This window comes from Lichenostomus cassidix, chromosome 3 (assembly GCF_008360975.1).
Source record: "Lichenostomus cassidix isolate B80296 chromosome 3, HeHo_3.0, whole genome shotgun sequence".
NCBI lineage: Eukaryota > Metazoa > Chordata > Aves > Passeriformes > Meliphagidae > Lichenostomus > Lichenostomus cassidix.
The window spans coordinates 6,348,931-6,372,722 of NC_139483.1; the positions used below are offsets into that span (position 1 = coordinate 6,348,931).

A 23,792-nucleotide genomic window follows, 5' to 3' on the forward strand; every position below is an offset into this window, starting at 1 on the left:
TATTGCACTTACCTTATGGTGCTATTTCTTTTTCTCCCTATAAATATATATATTTATTTTCTGGGCTGGAGCAAGATTTCTGCATTTTTGCCTGCCTTCCTTCCCAGATGTTATATTGTTACTGGTTCCTTGAAACAACAGGATCCACAGAACTGGAATGCTATTGAGCTTGCTGTCAGGCTTTATTTGGATGTAGTGCACAGTTTGAAATGTTTTATATAAAAAAAACTTTAAAATCCCTGTAGTGCTGTCCTGTAACACTTGAACATTGACTTCAGAACAGGGAGAAAAAAAAATAGGTGCACATTCCATTTCAGGCTTTAAACTTCTTCCCCTCCTTTGCAATTACATGTGAAATGAAGTTGTGGAGTGATATTCTGAACCTAAAAGCTGGTGTAATTCATTCCATGCACACTCTGTTGGGTTTTTTTTTAATCTGTACTTTTAATTCCTTATGCAGAACTTTATCAGTCTATCTTTAAGAACACGTCTAGTGGAAAAATCCAAACCTCTTCCTTATCAAGTCTTATTTCTTAAGTTTTTTAAATGACATTTCACTAGAGGAGATATTTCAATTAATCAATTTTTAAAAAGTAATAAGGGTGCCTGGAATGCATAGAATGTCAAAACATCTGGTTCTGAGATTTTTGCAGTGATTTCTGCAGTGCTTTTGAAAGATATCAGCTAATGATATGAATCAGCAGCCCCAAAATATTCCCTGCTCAGATAGTTAGAAACCTTCTTGAATTTTTTTTTTTTTGGTGCAGGATTAAAACTCAAACAGAAACTCATGGGCAGTAAAAAATAGTGAGATTGAGCTGGTAAAATGCAACCATCTGTGTTGTGGCTGTGAAAAGTGGCCTGAAAAATTCTTTTGTCAAGGTATCTTTTTTGAATACCACAGAATCTGGTGGTGGTGTTCCAGAGAAGTCATTAAGATAAATTTTATACTGATTTTAAACTGAATGAGTTGGAAAGAAAAACAATACAGGCAGAAGAGGAGGGGTTTTTTTTGCTGGAGGACAGAACTTTTCAGGTTTCCAGCAAAGGTAGCTTGGTTGGTGACATTGTTACTTAGGTACACAAGATCAGATGAGTGTTCCTGCAGAGAATCCTGGCAGAGAATCCAGCTGTCACTCACCCTTCAAGTGAGACGAGGACACGACATTTTATAAAGTTGGAAAGAAGAGAGAGGGGAAATCCTGTTACAACTTCCAGCTATGCCTTTGGGGAAAGCACTGTTCATTATTTCCTGATGCTTTTTAGGATTTTCCATCATGTCATTCACTTTTTTGTGGATAAATATTTCAGTGTATATCCACCATTGGCTGTGTCTTACAAATACCAACTTTTCTTCTGGCAACTTGGGGAGAGGATTTTATGTCTTATTTAAGAAAGGATCTCCTCCACTCCCTGCTCCAGGTGTTTATGGGAGCACCTATCTTTAGGGAACCTCAATAGTGCTTTTAGAGCATGAGCTACTTTGTTGTGCCTATTTTTTATTATTTATAATGTCATCAAAGGATAGTTTATAATAAGTGGGGTAGAGTTCAACCCTCTGTGATTTAGGTAATTTACAGATTTATTCAGCATCACAGTAAATTGGATTGCTTCTGGCTTTCTTAGAAATTAGTGAGTTTGTAGATCAGAAAGGTTGCAATTTTTTTCTCCAAGGGATGTTACACACAAAGTGTTAACCCTTGATGAAGTAAAGTATCTGTGATGGTAATTTCCTTGGAGCATTTTTCCAAAGGAGGCTTGTTGTGCTTCAGCATTTGATCTATTTACAATTTATCAGCTTTAGATGCACGGTTTAAATTGCTACCAGTATGTTGTTATATGTGCTATTGTTCCTTGTGCTTTATTCCCTTTGTGGCTGGAACCCAGAGTGGTGGAACAAGAGGTGGAAATTGGAAACCAACCATCTCCTTGTGGAGAAAAACATCCTGTGACTGTTCATCCTTCCTCATAATCCTTCCCCACTTTCTCTCCTCTCCTTTGAAGGTCTGACATCCACCTATCTCCTTTTCCTGGGCTCAGGCCTGTCCTGTGCTCCTCTCCACCTGGCCAAAGGATGTCTTTATTCCAAAGTTATGGCTCTAGGTAGGCAGGGCATGCTTGTGGCAGCTTTGGTAGTCACAGCCACCTAAATCTGAAAATGTTTCTCCAGCCCATTAAAACCTTTTCCTGTTCTGTTGAATTTCGTGCTGATACTGCTGTAGGAGTGACAGGTGTCCTTTTGAATATAAACATCCCTCAAAACGTTCTACAAAATTGTTGAGGATTTATTGAGGAACAAATTAGAACAAGTTATACATGTGGTTGTTACTAAACAAAGTCCATGGATTTCCTTTCCATAAGACTTGAACAAACAGCATCGTACTCCAAAGCAGTGGATCATTTTCCAAATTTGAAGCTAAGGTATGAGTTTCAGCAAAAAAGAATGGTGAAATCTCCAAGAAAGTCAAGACTTTATTAACACAGAATATGATCAAAAGGATACAAGCACCATCAAATGCATTTGCCAGTGACTGGTGTGAGTGAAGTGAATATTTCAAATCCTCCTATTTGCATGTCTTGTCACTTTACGTTCAGAGATTTTGGTTGTAAATAAAGCTGCAGTCAAATTTTAATATGAATGTAAATCTGGCCATGGTAGCCTTGCAGTGACTCTGGAAAGTAAAGTTTTTAATAGAACACTTTCCTAATGACCATTTTGAACCAAAGAGGTTTTGTGCATGAATTTTAAAGTTTCATTGAGGGACAGCCATATACTTAATATACTTGGTCTAGCAGAGATGGGTAATAATAATCTTTAAATCTGGAAGTGGTAGAAATGTCAAGTTTATGGCTAATATGGACTCTAAGAGTTTTCTGTCAAGTGTTAATGATAAACCCACTGCCTGTAAAAACTACAAAAGGACAGTGCCTCTTTAACAGGGACTACTGTTTGTGCTCCATGGAGCTTTGCAGTATTAGTAAAGCAGCATGAAAGAGTTGATTTTCATTTTATGTTGTGCTTGTGAGGCATTAACATGATGTTCTAACACTTGTAAATGAATACAGCTCTTGCCTAATCTGTCATTTTAATGCCTTATAGATTTTATTTCACTCTGTGTTGTACCAGATTCTCAATAATAATAATCAACTGCTTTGTTGTTCTCTTGCAGAAATTAAATTTCTGTAGTGAGTGTGCAACTAATAAAAGATGTTGCTTGAGGAAACAAAAAATAAATATGATGAATCATAAAAGTTGTATGTAGGGGGTTGCTCATATATGAAAGACAATTACTGAACCAGTGGTAAATTCATCTGATTCTCATATTGTCAACAGCTTAATAACTCTCACAAAGGGTTTGCCGGAGTAGCTTTGTCTGTGCTGCTGTCTGTAATCACCACCGTGACCCCCGTGGACACTGATGTGTGGGAGCTGTGTGGGGGAGCCTGCTACAGGTATATATTTAGTATTTTAAAAGGGTTCTGACATTACCCTGCTGTGCTCTTTCTGAACCTGAGGAGCTGCTGCTGAACCAGCTTTGCCACTTGTGTAAGCCCAGCCTTTTGTCAGCTGCTTACCCGTGGGGTTCAGCAGCACGGGTGATGTGCAGGAGCTGGGGGAGTGGAGCTGTTCTCAGGGTGTTGGTCAAATTGACCCTCACAGAGTGCAAGGGAATCTTGTTTGCCACAAGTGTCTGACAGACAGCCCTGCCTGGATACATGCAAGTTCATTTGTACAGATTTCTAAATGTGGCTTCTGAGAATATTAAATACAGGTTAGGCTTTGGCTTCGCTCCTGGAAAAGCACAGAGAAAGAAAAGTAGGAGAAAAAGGGTTTTTTTTTTAGAAATTAATGTGTTTTGAGATTCTCCTTTTGGATTTTGTTGGGGTCTCCTTACTCTTTAGGCAGCACAGTTCAGTACAAAGTATTCTGTGACTGTAGGTGGGTGTATGGGTAGGTCTGGGAATAAACCAGCTGTAATATTAGGTACAATTTACTGTTATCTACTGTTTTTCCCCTTGAGGGATTACAAACACAGGTGAAAGGTAACCAAGACCATCAACTTCATCTCTTAAACCCCTTCTTTTGTAAGGGACGTGGCTGTGACCAGGGAACCAGGCTTTTAAACAGCATGATGAGTCTGTGAAAACACAACTTAATGTTGGGTATTGTCTGCTCTCAGGGTACCCTCCTCTCTTGGCTTCTACTTGAAAATGTCGCTGCTAATTTCACTTCCAAGTAGTCAGTGTTGTAATTCCTTCTGTCTGATGAAGTACATGCAAAAGGATGCAAACAATCTTTTATAGGAGAGCAGGGGAGTTGATAAGGATGTTTAAGGCTCAATTCCTAAAACAATTTTGCATCCAACAGTTCCCATTAGGTATCAGAATGAAATAACAAAAGTTCCCAAACAGCTCGGTTTCATTTTAGTCGGAACTGCAGGATACCCAGCACTTTTTCAAACTGTTACTTTTTTTCCCCAAAAGGAACTTGAGCTTCCCTAAATAGCCAACAACTGCTGAGGAGATGGAGTATCAGCTTTGATCTTAGCTGTGGTTCTGCAACAAGGAGGGTCATTAAACAGAGAATCATTTCAAGAGGGTTTATATTGCTATTGCCAGTTTCCTATTTGGCCCTGAATCCAGAGCTATTGGCAGTGATGGGGCTGCACAGGGACAGAACTTTTCTTGTCCTCTAATACAGGGTGTGCACCTTGAAGAAAACCTGGATTCTGTCTTTTCTCATGGAAAAGCCCATATTTAGTGATGACATTAAATTTGGATACAAGAAGAAAAACAGTTAACAGAAAAGACTCCTCGTTTTTAGTTCACTGCTAACTGGCCTTTGACATTACATTCATTTCTTTATGTTGGCACAGACCTAGTGCTGTCTGTAGGGTTGCCTGCCAAAGGCCAGCTGTAGGAGAAAGCACCTGTAGGAAAGACCCCAGATGGAAAAAATAAAGTGATGGAAAACTTGTAACCACCCCAGAACCCACAGACTTCATAAAATCAGAACTCAAGCTTGGGACATCCCTTAAATCCACCATCCTGCCTAAAGCAAGCTCATCCATTAGATCAGACCAGGTTGCTCAGAGTTTTTGTCTAGTGGGTCTTGAAGCTCCAAGGTTGAGCCTGCACAACCTTTTCCACTGCCAGGATTGAAATGCCTTGAGCACCTGATGGAAATCCTCATGTTGCATATTTGGACAAGTCTGGCTGAAACAGCGACTCTAACATCAGGTGCTGCTTCTTGAGACAGGAGCATGGGGGCCAGCAACCCCTGTGTTTTCATTTGAGTTTTGCCTTGAACTTGCTGAGTGCCTTCCAGCAAGTCACTGTTACCCCTCTGTCTCAATTTCTCCAATTATAAAATGGGAATAATAATCCTTACCTACCCTACAGGGTGTTGTGAGGATTAATTAGTTGTTGGTACTGCATGTGAAAGATGTAAATAGCCACATAAATGCTGGATATTATCATTATAATGAGAACCACACAGCACTGGAAGACAAGGAATGGTCTCCAAATAGGCTGCATGTGCCATTATAATCCCCCCCAAGAGCAGCTTCTGGGGTTTGTTTGAAACATCAGCAAGCCCCAGGCTTCCAAATCCAGAGTTTGATGCTCTGTTGTAGCATTTAACATTTCTTTTTCTCTTGCCAGTTATTTTTTTATAGTCAGTGCAAGTTAAAACAACAGTCCCAGATAAACATATGTAGTGGTCCTGCTTGAATAAGCACTTGCTTTTATGTTGTTTACATTAAATGTATAAGGATCATTAGGAGGACAAGGTGACACAGTCAGTTATTTTGATGGCCTCCAGGCACTTCACCACTGACACCTGGTTTTGAATTCCAATTGGAAACAACCCAAATTATTGTAAAAGTGTGACATTTGTCCACTTGAATCTCAAACTCAGCATTCACGTCCATTACAGTAATCCACACTTTGACACACTTTCTTTAATTATATTGTGTAATTTAGGAAATAATCTTTAAAAAACCCAACCCAAACCAAACTCAGAAGGGCTCATCAGGGTTACTGTGATACACTAGGCACTGGTGCCACCAGCCAGGGCTGGATGAAGTCATCTCTGTGAGTCCAGGAGTGAAGCACTGTTGCTGGGAATGTTAAAATGCCCACCCAAGAGTAAAAATTTTGTCTTTATAACTCTTTGTACAAAGTAGGGCTCTCACCATTGTCATCGAAGTCACTGGGTCAGATCTGATTTCTTTTTTTTCCCCTGTATGAAATGAAGAAAAAAAAAATGCTGTTCATAGATTTCTGCTTAATAGTGTTTGCCAGACAAAGTAGAATTTTCAGCACAAGTTCTATAGCTTGAGAGTCCTATTCACTCAGCATTTATTTTATAGGTCTTTTATCCACCCTTTCTGGCTTAAAAAAAAAAAGAAAAACAGGGAGTTTACCCACTTAAAATAAGCTTTGCACCAAAACTGTCTTCTGGGGATTTTTTTTGTAGTGTTAATGAAATCTCAAGATGTTAATGATGATCTTTAGGCAAAGAACCCATAAAATTAACAGCTAAAAAAGAAGTATTTCCCACTCCAGCAGAAAATATATACTTCCCTTTCCATAAGTATGGGTTTTCTCAGATAATATTTTCTAGTGATGTGGGATCCAGTTGTATGAACATGGGTGTGAGTGCTGACCTGATGTGTCCTGATGGTGCATTTAGGGCTGGATTTGGCTGTGGCTCTGGGCCACTCACTCCCCCTCCCCATCAGAATTCCCTGTGCATACACATTTTTGTGCACAGAACATCAGGCAGGTGCTGGGAGATGTTGAGTTGGTTATTCCTGTAAAGGTTCTTGAGGAGGAGAAGTTGGATTCCCAGCAAACAGTGGATTAAGTTTTGTCTTAGAATCTTTAGTAAGAATTACTTTGTGCAAGTGTGCATTGCCTGGGTATATGAACAACCAACCAGGACACTGTAAGTGGGTTGGTTTTTCATAGTTTTTACATTCTTTTATTCAACTGTAGATGAACAAAGAAATGCAGAGTCAGTTGAGCTGAGCTTTGAAATTCCCAGTGTGGATCAGCTCTATCTAAGCTCAGACAAAGTCAAGACTTAAAATACCTTGATTTCTTGTTCAGCTACTTATCTAAGTAGATTTTAATTGTGTTTATTCCCTCTGACAAGTATCAACACATATTAGAGTCACAAGCCAACCCAGATGGTGTGGAATTTTAGGGTCACTTTGTCAGGAAATGTTCCTGTCATTTACAAGCTATCCATGTACAGCTCATTTGGCCACTGCTGGAAGGTGGGTGTTTAAAGGGGTTAGTGAGAGAAAGAAACACAGAGAGGCTTTTTTCAGCTTACCCAGAGTTGGGCTGGAAGCAGTAGTTGCCATAATCTAGTTAATACAAAATCTTTTAGGAAAAGGAAGGTTGCTGTAGGGAGGCTGATAAATCTGTGCCTGATAAAATGTGTTTTATTTTAGCATTATTTGTTTATTTTGCTCTTATATGTGCTTTCTAGCCACATAAATGTCCAATGTTTTTAATTTAGCTAAGTTGTTAGCAGGGATATCTTGTAGCAGGAAGTCCTGCAGACTATTTTTTCACTGTAAAAAAAGAAAAAAGTCATGTTTTGAATTTGCTGCTGTCTGATTGAATTAATTACATAATTAAGTTCTTGAACACAACAGGCTGAAAAGTTTATTTTTCTGCCTGCTTTTAGGTGGCTTTGCCATGACTTAGCAACACAAGAGAATTAATACCCAGCCAGGGCTCAGCTTTATGTGATTCAGGAGACCCAGACAGCACAGAGGATCATGTTATCCCTCTGCTGCAATTCCTGCCTGCAAACACTTTGGGATTCCTGTGAAAAAGTTGACTTTTGCAGCATTATGAGTTGTATTTAAAAAGACCCACCTTGCAAATGTGATTCTGGCTGGGGATTATTATCTCTGTATGTTGCTAATTCCTGAATAATGATGTGTACGGGGAGTTCTGATGAAGGGTGTGGAGGAAGATGATTGAAGGCACTTGCAGATGGAAGTCACAGATTCCTCTTGGATGGTGACAGTTTCCAAGCTCTGTATGGCAGATTTTTCTCTGGCCTAATATGTAGTTTATCATATTTCTCTCACATTTTATGACTGATTTATCATTGCTTTAAGTTCTTTTTCTGAGAATGCTCACAGCACCCAGCAATGAATAAATGCAAATGGTTATTTATGGTGTGTGGAAAATGACTCAGTATTTTCTTTAATTCATTACAGTGATGAGAGTATTTCTGGAGCGTACAAATGTTTTTTCAAAACATTTTTTCAGGGTGCATAAACCATTCCATTGGCCACTGAGTCTCTCTCAAAAGTGTGTGGGCATCATTTTCAGTGGGACATGTGGAACCTGAGTGTTTCAGGGTGCCCATTACAGCTGGGTGAATTTGGGGTCTTGCATGGTTTTTGTTTGGTGGTTGTTTTAGGGTTTTTTTTTTTCCTTTGTGGGGGACATGACCCAAGATTTAAAACAAAACTGGTGGGAGGCATGCAAACCTACTGGCATAGATATTGAAACTAGAAAGAAAAATGCTTCTTCAGACCCTTGTGAAGCAATATTGCTTAATTAACCCTACTTAAGCCCTACCTTGTGAAAAGGTTAATGGGATTTTTAATGACCTTGAGTGGTCAAGGCCTCAATTTTACATTTCTTCTGAAAGAAAATGGAAAACAGAACAAGAAAGCTGTTCAAACTTCTGTGAATCTGGAAAAAAAAAATTGGTTTACAGGAACAGTTCAGGTCATTTCCCATTTCATTTGAAATGGTTTACCCGTTCCTTACCTCGGGCATGGGGTGGGTGTTTGATGCAGCTGGGTGTGGGTTGGGTGGACATGCTCTGCAGGGACAAAGCTGAACATGGAACCTTGGCAGAGATAGAACACTTTCCCCTCACCCCTCATGGAGTATTTAAACTCAGAGTCTCACTGATAAGGGATCATTACATTGATACAAACATCAGGTTCTCCCTTCCAAGAATGCCCATAATTAATTTAATTTTTGCTAGTTTTCAGTAAGCCATGTCAGGTAATTTTCAGACATTTTCTTGTAAAGGCACTTGAGCTCCAGTTTGACTGTGGGTACACATTTCTGGGTGTTCTTACTAGGGAAGAGCACAGACTGTGCAGCTCTGTGGAATATTCCATGAATTGGGAGAGCTGTGGTAGCTTGGTGCTGTTGGTCTTTGCAAGCCGGCCTCCAGAGGGTGATACAGATGTTCTGTCTGGTAGGAAACATACACACATACTAATGAGTGCATTGTAAGAGTTAATTAATGAGAGAGATATTGCTTGTGAAGAGTCAATACAGCAGTGCATTCATCCATAGGGTCAGGAATGTGCTTTCTTTGAATTTATCTAACATGGTATGTAGCAAAACACTTGGGGCGCTGCAGATGAAGCTATTAATTGCATTAAAAACTGGCCATAATTAGGTTTGGAATGTAACTGTAATCTCTGGGATCAATGGTTCCTGACACCTGTCAAGTGGCAGGAGGGTAAAACCTCTTATAACCCTGATGAACACGTGCGTGTGTCACATCCTTATCACACAGAGCAGTGAACTTTAAAGGTTGGAGGGTGGAATGAGCTGCTGTTTAAATTCAAACTTGCTGGAATGACGTGTTTTGCTCCTGTGGCTGGGTTCAGAGTGGTGGGATTGTCTGGCATTCCTCTGAAACCAGGGAACTTGAGTTTGGCATTATGCTTCACATACCTGCACAGACACAATTCCTGTAAAATATGTGTATGCTGCCTCTATACAGAGAGACCCTGTGACCCAAGACTTGATTGAATCAAAAGGAGCATTTAAAAATTGCTGAACTTAAACCATGTGTCACTTCCATCCACTTTGTGGGAAGCTGTTAAATAAGTCTTCCTGTCTCCCCCAAAAACACCCCAAGGATCCGTTCTCTAATGCGCTGCTCTGTACAAACAAGTATAAATGTTTAAAAAGTAAAGAATACTAATCAAGAGATGGAAGACACGCGCTGCTTAATAAATCTTGCCTTCAATTTATTTGTCTAGTATTACAAAGGCAGAGGAGATATCAATTAATATAGGCAAAGAGGACCCATAATTTATAATTAACTGGCAAGTGGTTTGTAACAAACAGCAGCACTGAATCTAATAGCCAGTAGAAAAATAACTGGTGTTGATTTGTCCCTCGGCAAATTAATAGAGTGCTTATCAATGACAGGGTTACATAAAACTGCTAAATAAATAATCATCAGTGAGTTAGAGTGAAGCAGATCTTTAACAAGCTTAATCTGAACCTCTTGACATCTGCAGACTATGAAGAGATTAAATGCTAAGAAAGACAAGATGCACTATGCACATCATAAGCATGCTCAGGAGCTGGGCAAGATCGTGTTCTTGGGTAATGGGAAACACAGAAACATTTTTATTGCAAAATTACAGTGAAAAATTATTTTCATTATAATTAGACTGAAAATTATAAAAGGTATATCAAAGAAAGGCTGAATTGGAATTAACCAGATGAGAATGGCACTACATCTCTAAGCAATGAAAACACATCAGTGGAGCTAGCTTTGATATATTTTTGGTTCAAGGTTTTTTCTTGGTTTTATTACCCACCTTTGTCCACTTCTGGTTTCTGTCTCACTTCTGCTAATATTCCCTGGTAGCTCACTTAAATCATCACAACAGCTGATTTTCAGAACAGATCTTATGAGTCTGGATATACATATATATGGATATATAGATGTATTGTATAATTTCTAGACATGTTTTACTTTTGCAAAGGTTTTTTGTGCAGTAAGCCCATGAATGAAGGTGTCTCTAGTCCTTGCTTAATGATAATAGGAGTTAGTTTTGTCCTGGAAAGCTTAGAAGACCCAGCTAGAGCCATGCTGGGGAATCTTAAAAGGCTTTGTCTCCAAGAGGAGATGTACAGGAATATTCTGCAGGAGCAAGGGGAGAGGTGTGGCTGTTGTCCATTGTACTGGATGCAGAGGGATTGCAGCTGGAATGCAGATCCCAGAGGGTCACCAGTACTCCTTACAAGACTCCTGGTAATCAGTTTCTGGCTGTGTCTTTTGTAGATTTTTGACATTAAGGAGGAAAGGGCTTTCCTCTCTAAACCACCTATGGATTAGCCTACAGTGTGAATTCCCTGGGAATGAATTCCTTATAGTTTTCCCTTGAGGCCTCTCTTCTTTTTCTGACCCTGAGAAGAAAGATATTTTCTGCAAGGGGGACTGCTGGTTTTTGGGACAGAGAGGGAATAAAGCAAAGTTGAGTAACTTCATCAGAAAGCTTTGCTGGCACTTGCAGGATTTACATCTGGAGCAGAACCTGACCTGTGGTGAAGAGCTGCATGTCCTCCTCCTTTTTTTTGTGTGAGAAAGCAGAGGCTGCCTTGACATAGGTGGGCAACCTCTGGTGAAGAACATCCTTTCCATCCATCTCTTTTAGTCCTCTCATGCTGAAGGAGCAGAGGCACTCCTGGTGTATTACTACACATTGCAGGAAGAGTTTCAAAAGAGATAATGATGCTGTCCAAGTACCAGAGATGATGAGCCTGAATTACCTTGGGTGGTGTTATGAATAGGCACTAATTGTCTGTCAGCAGAGATCTTCCTGCTCAGGAAGCTAATTCTGTGTTTTTCTATCTATCTACATGGTCAGCTGGGGATTTTTTTTGAGGAAGGTGGTGATGTTTGCTTGGCTTAGATTGTAGATTTTGCCAGACCTCTCCATCATTGCTGGCAAAGAATCTTATTAGAAAAAGAAATGTTGTCTTTATATCCAGTTTCTCTTTTTCCCTCTTCTAGACTCTTGTCCCTGTAGAGGATGGGAAGGAGAATTTTTAGGACCCACATGGAACAAAGTGAAATTTTGCCTTGTGGGCGGCAGTAGGAGCTGCAGTCATGGGAGAGAAACCTCATACAAATAATGCTGCACTAGTTTATTTTTGTATTGCTATCCCAATTTTTTATTCAGAGACTGAGTCACCACTCACAAAGAACAGAGTAGAGCCTCAATTTTTTTTTCCTTTTATTAAGCCTTTTTCTGCTAGACCAATGCTGTCTAGTACCATGCTGCAATAATTGATCAATATATTGATATATCTCAAGGGGTTTTTGGGGTGCTTTGGGGTTTGTGTTTTGTGAAGGGTTTTTTTGTTTGGTTTTAATAAAGGGAATGTGGTAGCCTCACACATTGCTGTCACTACGTTGGCAGGATGGCCATGTCTGAGGTGCTATCAGGGAGGTTACAGGGCATTCATCAAAATCAAGCTGATGCAAGCATGAATACTCCCCAGAATGAGACCTTTTATGCTGAAAAAATGCTGAAGGCTGAAAAGGGGCTAATTTATTTAAATTATCTGTATACATGTCAAGCCCCATAGTTTCCAGAGGAAGCTGACAATTGTAAAATGAGCTTTTCTTAAATTTAACAACAAAAACCTAACAGGGGAAGTTATACCAGAAAGCCTGTGCAACTGAGCTGATAATCATCTGTAGTGATGCAGATGTACAGAAATACAGTTTTCTGCTATTAAGCTTTTAAATGTCAGTAAATGGCAGTTTAGTAGATCATTTGCTAATAATGATTACATTTCTCATTAAAATGTTTCCTTCATTATTCTTCAGGTAGAAATGTGTAATTCAACGATTGTTACATCAATTATACTTTAAAAGCTCATTAAAATACTGAAATATTATCTCTCGTAGCCAGAGTACTTTAAGAGTACTGTACTAATTACAAACGGAATAAACTCTTGTAATATCACCATTTGAATTGATGCCTTATAAATTCTTAATGCAAAGCTAACATATAAAGTGTAAATCAAATATATAGATCCAATAAAACAAAACCTTTTTAATCTTGTTTTACCTTCAAAAGGATTCTGATTATTGTAATTAAATAATGCATGATATAATAAAGATCTAGAATGTGTGATTATTTCATTGGCAATTGAATATTGGTGCTTTTTATTTATGCAAGCAATTTATCACAGACAATATGCATCAAGCATTAAAATATTGATACAATTATACCTATCCTGCTGAACCAATAAAAAACCCCTGTGACATGGCTCTCTGCTGATGATACAAGGATGGTTTGAAATCCTTGTTAAATTTTAATATTCTGATGTGCTGGGTTATGCTAATTCTGCTATGGAATAACATCTCCTGTTTTGCCTTTTATTTCTGTGAGGTTACAAATGCAGCTTCCCTTGGCGTGGCAAGCTCTGCATGCAGCTCTGCTGGTCACTCCTAGGAAGGGACAGGCAAAGGCAGCTTCGAATTTCACTTACCAGAGTTATTATTTTGCTATGAATACAACTCTACAATATGAATTTTGCTGCTGCCGTATCCTGTTAGTCTTTCTCAAGAGTTTTGTAAAGGCTTCTGGCCCAAGTCAGGGATAACTTGCTGGAAGTGGTTTAGTAAGACTGATTCCAAAGCAGATGCACTCTGAATATTGTGGCAGTTTCTTGAAGCTGGCATCGTAGTGTCAAGATAAAACCTAAAAGGAACAATCAGCTCTTTTTGGTCGGAGCAGCAACTCTACCAGGTCAGATGTAAATCGTGAAATTGGGCAAAATTTCCATCTCTTTAATCTTATAAAACTGGTTGCTTTCTAAAGCAGCCAAAAAGCTGTAGTTAATAGGCTGGTAATTATTTTGCCACTTTTATGCAGATAAGCTGAGGTGCAGGGGACTACTTAAGGCTCTCTGAGCTTGTCCCTTGTCACTCAGTTGAAAGGAAATGTGTGTTTGACAGCCCACAAACAGCACTGGGTGCTCACCTCCATCTGCTATTTCAGCCAAGCCAGTGGTCATGGGAAGAGTTGTATTTTCCTCAACAGAACAACTCTGCAAAATTTTGTACAAGATTAACCTATCCCACCACTCCTTGATTCTAATTGATTTTTGAGGGATGTCTTGAATACATGACACATTTTATAGCACAAAGAAAGCTAAGTGGCCTAAACAAAATATTTGTGTCTGTGCTGGCTTTCCAAAATGGCCTTTGACCATCACTGTTCTTCCAAGTGAGGAAAAGGAATTGCAAACCTCTGAGGAAATGGCAATAAAGGTCAAAACCCACCACCAAAACATAAGGGTTGGATAACTATGGGTGGAGCTCAGCCCTTTGCTGAGGGCCAGCTTTGAAAATGCTCAGGATTTTCAGACATCTAATAGTGACTCTCTCACTTAATAAAATTATAAAACCATATTTTACATGTCTGATTCACCAAATTGATGAGCACAACCTACAAAGTGTCAAACACTCATCTCTCTCTTTGTGCTTGCTGAAGGAACAGAGCATTTAGTGATTTGCAGGATGAGAAGTTTTGTTTTTCCATAACTCACCATGAGCTTCACAGTTAGGGTTTTATACTACTGGATGAGAGAATTTTTCTTTTCTTTTTGCAAGATATGCTTGTTTTTCCTCAGTTAGATACTGCCTGATCATCACAAATGTCTCTGCTCTGTCATATTTATGAGCGCCTGTTTAGCTCAAATTAAAATCAAGCTCTCAGAACAAACAGTCCAGTGACCAAAGGATGGTATTTCAAGGCATCGACTGAGTTCAGATAAATATAACCAAAAATATGTTTAAGGGGAAAGTTTTAGCACTGTTTAAAATCTAGAATTGAAAGCTTTCATTGAATAAATAATGGAGGGGGGGAGAGTTAGTTAAGTAGTTGGCTTGCTAATTGATTTTAAAAAATGCAGTAATTTGCAGGCATATGCTGGTGTTGGCTGAGCATTCCTCTCTGCCTCGCCCCAGCCCCCAGCCAGGAGCTGTGCAGGGATCACATAATCACAGTGCTGTCACAGGTCTGACAGAGCCTGAGCACCCACGGCTTCTACCCACTTGCAATTTGCCAGCACTTTAGAGCCATTACCACATGTGCATATTCTCCTGGTGTATGGACATTCATAAGAGCAAAAGAGTCCCAGGGAAAAAAGCATCCTAATTTTTCTGTGTCGCTAGATGAGAGTATTTTCATCCTTAGATTTATAAATGTACTTCGTTTGAAATTCTTTAGCTTGGTGGTTTGAGTTGTCTCTACACTGGGGTTAATTGAGAGAAAGGACTTGATACGATGTAGCTTTGAATCATTTTTTAAAAGAAATAAAAATTCTTGGGGCTTATTAGCCCCGAAAAATATATTAATGGTTTACCTGTTCCAGTAGCAGCCTGCACTGCAAATGTGCCCCTTAGAATATAGATACTTTTTCTCTATAAAAGTAGCTGATTTAGTCAGAAAGGTGACAGTTAAGGCTCGTTGCAGGGGAAATTTTTGCATCTTTGCAGAGTGACTTTTTTTTTTTGCTGTACTTTACCACAGTGGCTGTCCATCACAGTTGTTATGTATGCAGGCTGAGTGAGCCCGCGGGGGATCCTAGTTATTTACACTCTTTTTCAAGCTTCGAAGCTGTTATAATCATTCGCTGTCAACTTTGTGCTGACACTGAATTTTACTTTGTGTTTTTTATGCTCGGTTTGGGTCTAAAATACTGGCATCCATACCCTACACTGTAATTCTATGGGTGACTGGGTTGACCAGCAATATACAGTATTACTAACAGAGCTTTAGAAACCTGCTGCATATGGAGATTTCAGGATTTGTTGATTGTGGACAGTAAACAAAGTCCCCAGGCTTTATGCTTTTATCCTAGTGGTGGCCCTCAGGAATAAACTGTGTACGGCGTTTCATCTCATTGCATTTTCATCTTTACAAAAATGTAAATATTATTTTCCTTTCCTCCAAAGCTGCAAAGTTAGAGCAGGAAAACTTTTTCATTGCATTTTTTATTTTCGTGCTGGCTTGTTTTCTCCAGGCCTGTGTTGTAAGAAATGCATATTTCCCTGTGATCACCATATGTTTAGCATGAGGCTGCAGAGAGGAGAGGAGCTGGTAATGGGCTAATACCTCAGCTCCAAATTGAAATAATGCCTCGTGTGAAACGTTGGGAATAAATTATCAGCAAAGAGCACGCATTGACAAATATATAGGGGTTTTTACACCCTTTTAGGTTTAGAAAGGCAAATTTGCATGGCTGTGCTTGAAGTGTCTGTGGTCTGCAGTGCAGTGAGTGAACAAACTTCTTTGGCATGTGCACTAAACCTTCACTTGATGAGCAGCCCCTGAACCTTAGATGGCATCACACTGACTGATTGCTGCATGTTGGAAGTGTGGGATTTCCATGCCCAAGTTCCCAGCTCCCATGTGAAATTCCAGGTGCTCAGGGGACCGAAGGCAGCGATCGCACAAAATGATCCGACCCTGTTCTTCACTGGACTTGAAATAAAACTGGTCAAGGAGCTTGTGTGCTTGGTCAATGTAATAAAGTAGACAAATAATTACTGAGCAAATCAAACACACTTACACTTCAGATGATTTTGAAATATTATCTATAATCGGGCACTTCTGTGCTAGGAGGAAAGGTTAATAAAGTAATTTAAAAAAGATTGTGTAGAGTATTACAGAAACAGAAGAGGACTGGTGATCATAATTGTTAATCTCCTGAAACACCAGTCCTCTACTGTACAAGGCATATATTTTAGTATAACTCCTTATTGTTCATTCCACTTACTATGATATTATACTGCTTAATTACCTTTTGTAAGAAATCTTATTTTACCCTTTTTTTTTCTTTAATAACAGAAAGAAATATTTTAGAAGAAAAGCTTATTTAAAGTCCTACCTGCTCAGAGATTGAGATTAAAACAGTTGCAGTTAGGTGGGTAGGTAGATATTTGAAGACTGAATTACTGCAGAAGCTGTGTTGTGAAATACCACAGTGAAATGAATCCATCCCCCACTATCCTGTTTTAGCCACATTGTGTGTGGCTGGAGCCTGGCGTGGAATATAAGAAAGTCTGTTTTGGGTTTTGGTAGTGGTGATAATTTGCTCTGAACCACATTTCTAGTTCATGGCATTCAGATAACCAAGATAAGACAGAGCAGCATCCTCGAGTTAGGTTAGCCTGGCTCCTGCTTGAGGTACCAGGAGAAGTAAGGATATGGATATTATGGGAAATATTTATGACAGTGAGTTTAGTGTGCATAATTATGGTTGGGATTGGAAAAAGGCTCCTTCAGGCAGACAGGACTCTGTGAGAGAAACACCTGTTTTCCATCTCCAGGGGGTGTAATCCTGAGGATGGCTCAACAAATAATTTTAATATATAATTTTGACTGGTAGTGACTAATGGTAAATAAGAATATGGCTGTTCCTCACATCCTTTAAAAAAAAAAAACTTCGCCTGAGTGGTTTGGCTCTGGTTGAGGCAGATTCTTTTTTGTCACTTGTAACACAAATATTTGAGTTTGTTGTTGGGTTTTGTCACCTGCATAATTCTAGGTTAAGATTGTAGTTTTCCTGCAACCTTCTGCAGACAGGAGATAGGCAGGGAAGAAAACTGCATAACATCTATAGGGGCTCTACATAATTAGGGCCAGAGCACACAACAATTTGACTTTTTCTTTTTTTGCAAATGAGGAGCCAGAATTTCACACCCTGCATATCTGAGGTGCAATAGACCAAACAGGTTAGAAAAGTAATATAGTCATAGTAATTACCTTCATCTGGCAAAAATATTTCAGTCAGCAGTGACTAGCAATAAAGTAAAATGATCACCTTTAGAATATCTATTGCAAAAACAATTCTCCACAATAAGAACAGCTTAAAATATCCACTTGAACATAAAGCATCAGTTCTGGAGTCATCCATGGCTTTCCTATTTCCATGGGCTGTGGTGCTCTGCCTGCAGTGTGAAGGCCTGGTTCCAGACCAAGGGGAAAAATTACTGGAATTAAGCATGTATAAATGAAGAGAACACTATCCATCACGCTGCTGTAAAAGTAAAATTTTTTTTTTTGGCTTTTGGATTTTATACAAATCACTTATATCCTCCTTAAAAGAGATTTTTTTTTTTAATATAAATATAGTGAATGCGAAACACCATTAATCCAGTAGTAATATCATCTGATAGTAGTTAATCCCTTCTTAGGAGTGGCTTTGCCTGGTCCTTTGGAATATAGAAATGTGCTTTCACTGTTAGGCATTTTGTTTAAGCATCAATCAGTTCTTAATGCTTAATTGTCTTTTTTTTTTTTCCTTTCCCCCTCTATAAAAGACCACCAAGTCAAATGAATCCTCTCTTCAAAGGTATTTCCTTAGGAGTCTCATTACATTCTTTAGCCAGTGATTTTGTATTCCAAGGTTATGGATCAAGGGCAGTGCCATGCCTGTGGTTTGGACTTGGCTCTCTGCTGTGACAGGATGATGCAAACGTACCAGAAGATCCTAATCTGTCAGAGGAAGTCTATTAAGTTCAAGCCCCTAAGCTGTCTCAGCCAAATCAGTGATACCAAACTTACATTTGTTTTTGTGGTGACCATTCATTTTGGTCAAATGAAGAAATTGCTAGTGTGGGTTTTGTGGCTTCAGGGGTGAAATCTATGAATGTCACGGATCTTTTAGCCTCTCTGCTCTCTCTGAAACATTATTGAGGATGCTCATGTATGAAGGAAAAAAAAACCCAACCATTTTTATTGCAGCTGTTTATAAGTCACCTTGATCAGAAAAAGTTGGGGAAAAGAAGCATTAGCATCTATAGAAATAATTCTTTTTGTGAATAATAGATAAGGCTGAGAAAAAGAAGAGGCTGTCTGCAGGAAGAAAAAGCAGTTTTGAAATGCATGCAGGACTCATGTTTCAGAATGAGAGTGAGTTTAAGCCCTGCTGCAGGCTGTGGACCTTGTCCTTGCTCTGGAATCCGAGGACCTGACAGGTTTTGAGGTCCCCTCAGCACAGGAGATCTAACAGAAAGAGTATTTTATGTGTTTTATTGGTCTAACAGATTTAACTACAGATCTTCCGTTTCTGTGTAAATATCCACTGTTATATATCATGGTGAACTTAGAACTTCTTGTGCTGTTTTAGCCATAGAATAGGCATATAGGACAGATTTGGGCCATTTTTGGTGAGATAAGAACTAATTGCTTATTCTGTAGCTTTTTTCAGCTCCAAGGTAATTTCTGTTTCAATGATATTATATTTTCCTCATTGCTCTTTTGTCAAGTTCTAAGGTAAAAAATTCTGTCCCAGCTGAAGTCAAATTTTGGCCATGTACTTCAGTGGGATCAAGTTTCCATCCTGTATGTGACACTTGGCTCATTTTTTAATTCGTGCTGTTTTCCTTCTGGATGGAGCTGTTCTGAAAACCTCAATCAAGAGCATTGTAAAGGATGTGGAGGAGGGAATGGAAACGTGGTGTTTATAAAACCTGAGTTTGATTAGGCACTGCTGCACCCCAACTTCATTAGCTCCGTTCTCCTCCTGTGGTGTTCAAATTCTCTCCATGTGGGACTCTTATTTAGAATTTTATGTGACTTTCCATTCCTCATTCCCTCTGCCCCTGCTCCTGTTTTCTCCCCCTCTGTGCTTGCCAGCTACTATACTTAGGACAGCTAATTCTTCAGGAGGGCCTGTTTCCTCAGGAATGTGAAACAGCATTCAAAGTCCTGGGCTAATTCACAAGTGCCACAACCAGCAATAACATCTGGATGCAAAATGTGTGAATGGAAAGCTCCTGCAAGAGGGATTAGAGAACAGATAGAGGGTGGGAAAGCCCCAAACAACTCAGTCATTTCTAAAATGTAGTTAGCTTAAACGAACTGATTTTGTGCCAAGGAAGATACAGCAGAAAATTTATTAATGTATGTGTTTTATACTGGTAAGATTATATATATGTTTTATATTAAATTACTTCAGACTGTGACACGGATATTAAAAAATCCCTTCTTTATTTGCCTTTCTATAAAAAAGGCATAAGGTGTGTCCCTCCTAGGTCTCCCAAAATGGATCATGGACTGTGGCAGTAAATAGAATGTTTTCTGTTAAAGAAAACAAAGATTGTAAAGATATATTTAGAATTAGAAAAATAGTGGCATTGTAAGGAGAGGAAAAAAATGGCTAATTATGGGAAGCGTCGTAATATATATTTTTTTTAAAAGCAACCTTACAAAACTTTATTTATGGAACTCTTCTATTGTTCTCATCAATAGCTTTGTTGAAAACACTGTTTTTAAAACTGATAATGGGCAGTGCCAGACTCAACAGGGTGAAGTTCCCAAATATATTAGCCCATCAGTGTTTGTCCTGCTCTGGTTTGTGCTTCTGGAACCAGCTCAGGAGTAGTTTAAAGCTATTTAACGGAAAGCCACCTGCTACAGCGTAACCTGATAAATACACTTTGGAGATGGCTGGGATAGCTCTGGATCCTGAACAGCTGCAGAAAGGAAAAGGAGTTGATTTGTTGCTCCATGGGCTGATATGGATTAGGTGGAGTTGGTCATGTCCCATCCGTCAGCTCACGGTATTTACAATGAGGAGACATCAGGTGTGAGGAGGATTGTGCTGTCACAGGGAGTGTGGTGGTGTGGGGCAGGAGCAATTAGGGAATGCAGCATTCAGCTAAGTGGAAAAATAGGAGATCAAACCCACAGCACATCCATGTTGCTGTCTTTTGCTTTGGAAAAATATAACTGTGCTCAAAATGAAAACGGTAAAACCCAAAGCTGGTGAGAAATCTCAAATATGCCATGTAAAGGTATTCTAACTAATTACTTCTGGCCCCCAAAAAATAAAAAAAAGCTAGAAACTGGCAAAAAGTATTATCATTTCAGATTTCAACAGGTAGGACTGATCCCTCATCTTCAACCTTTTTGGTGACTTGGAGTGGTGGTTAATCATTCATGCATGCCCAGAACCCTAAGGTGCTCATGTCCTGCTTTGGACACTGGAGGAATCTGAGGGATGCTGTAACCCCACCTAGGCTACCTTGGAGCAAAGAAGGATCTTGTTACCTCAGAGATGCTGTGGGTGCTTTGTGCACCCCTCAGGAATGAACACACCAAACAAGTTCACTAGGCTGTTTCTTGCCAGCCAGAACTCCCTGTAATATCACTCCTTCCAGGTTGCTCCTGCACATTGAAAAAACTTGTTTGTTTTAAAAGGGCCTCTGTGTGTGTGTGTGTGTGTGTGTGCAGAACTGATTTGAATAATTTTAAACGTGCAGCAATATCGGGTATTGTTGCTTGTGGCTCTGGAACAACGAGATGTGCCCAATGCAGGGACACCAAATGTGCTTCAGAGGATGTGTGTCAGTCACACGGGTGTGTGGTGGAGCTCTTCAATCAGCTGCGACTTATTTCAAGTCAGTATTTCCCGTCAGAATCCCCCCAGCTAAAAAATAAAATGAAAAGTCAAGCATCAACCTCGCATTTCAAATATGAACTGGAAACAAACTCAATTTACAATTCAGGAGATGAAAATTGTTCTCTTCTGCCATAATTCAATTCACGTTTGGTTTATTTGAGAATTCATGTGTTATAACCCTTCTTGCTCACACTTCTGAGCGTCTTGGTTTGTTGCTGCCACTAAGGCTGAGGTTTATTCTTTTTTTATTATTATTATTTTTATTTGTCTGGGTTTACATTGCAAGTGGAGGCTTCCCCCTCCCGACAGGACCTTCCACCTGAGGGCAGCACAGTCATCAGCTCTGACTAACTTAGAGTCAATCTTTTTGTCCAAATCCAGCTTCCTCGCAGCTCCAGCTCAGGTTTTGTTTTAATCCCCCCCTTACATTGTTTGCAATAATGAGATATGATCACTCTAACTTTTCAAACCTTTCAACTTCCCTTTGCTGGGAGCTGCATCCCTGGCTTGGTGTCTCAACACAGAGAAATTGCCTCTGCTGTTCCCTTTGCCATCAAAGTGTGCAACACCTTTCTTTGTCTTACCTTAATGTGTTAGTGTAGGAGTAGCAAATGCAGGACGAGGTGCTAGGAGGGTCTGGATATTGATATTAAAACACCTCCTTTTAGTCTCATGCCATGCAAAATGAAGCCAAATCATTTTTCCCACCGTTCTGAGATTTCTTCTCTCAAACAGGATGCTGACAGTGCAAGAGGTGTAACACCTTTCAGCAGGTAAAATATGTTGTTAGGGATGGGATGTATGGCAGGGATGCTGACAACAATTAGCACATGCTCCTCATTAACAACCGGAGTTTACAGCGGAGTGGGAATGGCAGGCTGCCATCAGCCTGGTAGTTACGGGGCAGTTTAATTTCTAACGAATGTGAGCACTGGATTAGGAACAATATTCAACAAAATGCTGCCTGCATTCTCTTATGGCTTTCATTACCAAATTGAAAATCTGTGTAGATTTCTGAAAATTACTTTTAAATGTAGCCAATCTCCTCGACTGCAAGGCTTGATTTGCTGGTGAGGGAGTCCTGCTGTGAGATTTTAATGAAAGATCATAGTGCCCCTCCAAGACCGTCAAAGAGCTATGGGCCCTAAAAGACCTGAAATAATCTGTTTTACTTTTAATGGCAGCCATTTTATATTCATTAAGATCAAAATGCAGTTTTGCAGGCAAATTGCAAAGCTGTTCCACTCACAGCTTGAGAACCTGGAGGCCCTACAGCTTTTTATCTTGTTCATAAGCAAATATGCAGTTAATATCTTTTAATATGCTTTGATGCTTGGTACCTTATGGGTACATTGTACTGGAGGTTAGAGAACTGCATGTTTCTTTGGCAGTGCTAGCAACGAACTAAAGCACTAGTCCTTTTATTTCCATAATGGCAGAAGAAATGAGTCTTTTTTTTTCTTTTTTTTTTTTTTAATATGTGCTCTGCTCAAATAAATTGTAAAGCACCGTGCAGTATATGTTCAGGGTCTCATGGAAGGCACATTTTTTTTCCCTGCATTCCATCTGTTGGTGGTTCTTATTATTTAAATTTATACGGCCACATTATTTAAATGTAAACAGCCAAATAAGATAGGATCAAATCATTGGCATCTGGGAACTGTGCTCTTATCCTCTTTGATTGTGAGGTTGTGTGCATTAATAATGGAGTTCTAAAGACTGTGATTCCACCTGATATACTGTATGACCTTAACAGTTGTGATTTTATCAGGGTTTCACTGTATGAGAAAATGAAGGTATTTTGCAGCTCATTTCTGGCAATGTTAGTTTGCATTATCTCGTGTCCGGAGTGGTTCTGATTTGTGTGTGTGTGTATTTTAAACCTAATTTTTGTTCTTGATTGCTGTGCTCCTGGTCATGTTGCAATCCACATTCCCTCAGATTGTTTTCAGTGAGTGAACTCTGCTTGGATGCTTTTTCTGTGTTGGTTGCGTCCCATGCTCAGAGTGATGCACAGTGCCATGGGGAATCCTGTAGAACTTGTCACTGGCGAGCACAGTTCTGCTCTCAAGAAGTTGCCACATTCCAAAGTTGCCAAGAGCAGGGCAGTGGGAAAGGTTCTTATGTAAACATCCTTTCTTAAGGATGGAAACATGCAGAAGTTTGCAGTGAGCATTTTCTAAGTTTTCCATCTGCGGTAGACCTGAACTTTTCTTCTCTCCTTTCTGTTGTTATCCAGTAGAAGGTGCAAGAGTGTCATGCCCTGTTTTCCTCTCCCAGCCAAGATGATCCGCCAAAGATCATAGAAAGTTGTCAAGACTGGTTGATTTTAAGAAACTGACATCACTCTCTTTATGGAGCTAATTCCAATTGTGCTGTTTAAACAAAACCCAAACCAAAAAGGTGCATTAAGGAAGCTCCATGGAGGGCTGGATCTCTATCCCTGCGCCCTCCCAACCTGTGTGCCTGTCTGTGCCCCACGGGCCTGTTACAGTATTGTATGACATGTTTACAAGTTCTAACATCTTACTTTGTGCAACTGCAGAGCTTCC

The 23,792-nt window shown here is 39.5% G+C and overlaps 2 long non-coding RNA genes across 4 annotated transcripts in view; one reads left to right on the forward strand and one right to left on the reverse strand.

Annotated features, from left to right (window-relative positions):
• LOC146438945 (uncharacterized) overlaps positions 1-23,792 on the forward strand; it is a 438,604-nt gene that overhangs the window by 233,672 nt on the left and 181,140 nt on the right. The gene's annotated exons all lie outside the window — the stretch shown is intronic.
• LOC146438946 (uncharacterized) overlaps positions 9,183-23,792 on the reverse strand; it is a 19,756-nt gene continuing 5,146 nt past the window's right edge. Inside the window, exon 3 of the long non-coding RNA XR_014851217.1 lies at positions 9,183-9,250. This is a non-coding gene — a long non-coding RNA (uncharacterized LOC146438946). The remainder of the gene's footprint in view (positions 9,251-23,792) is intronic.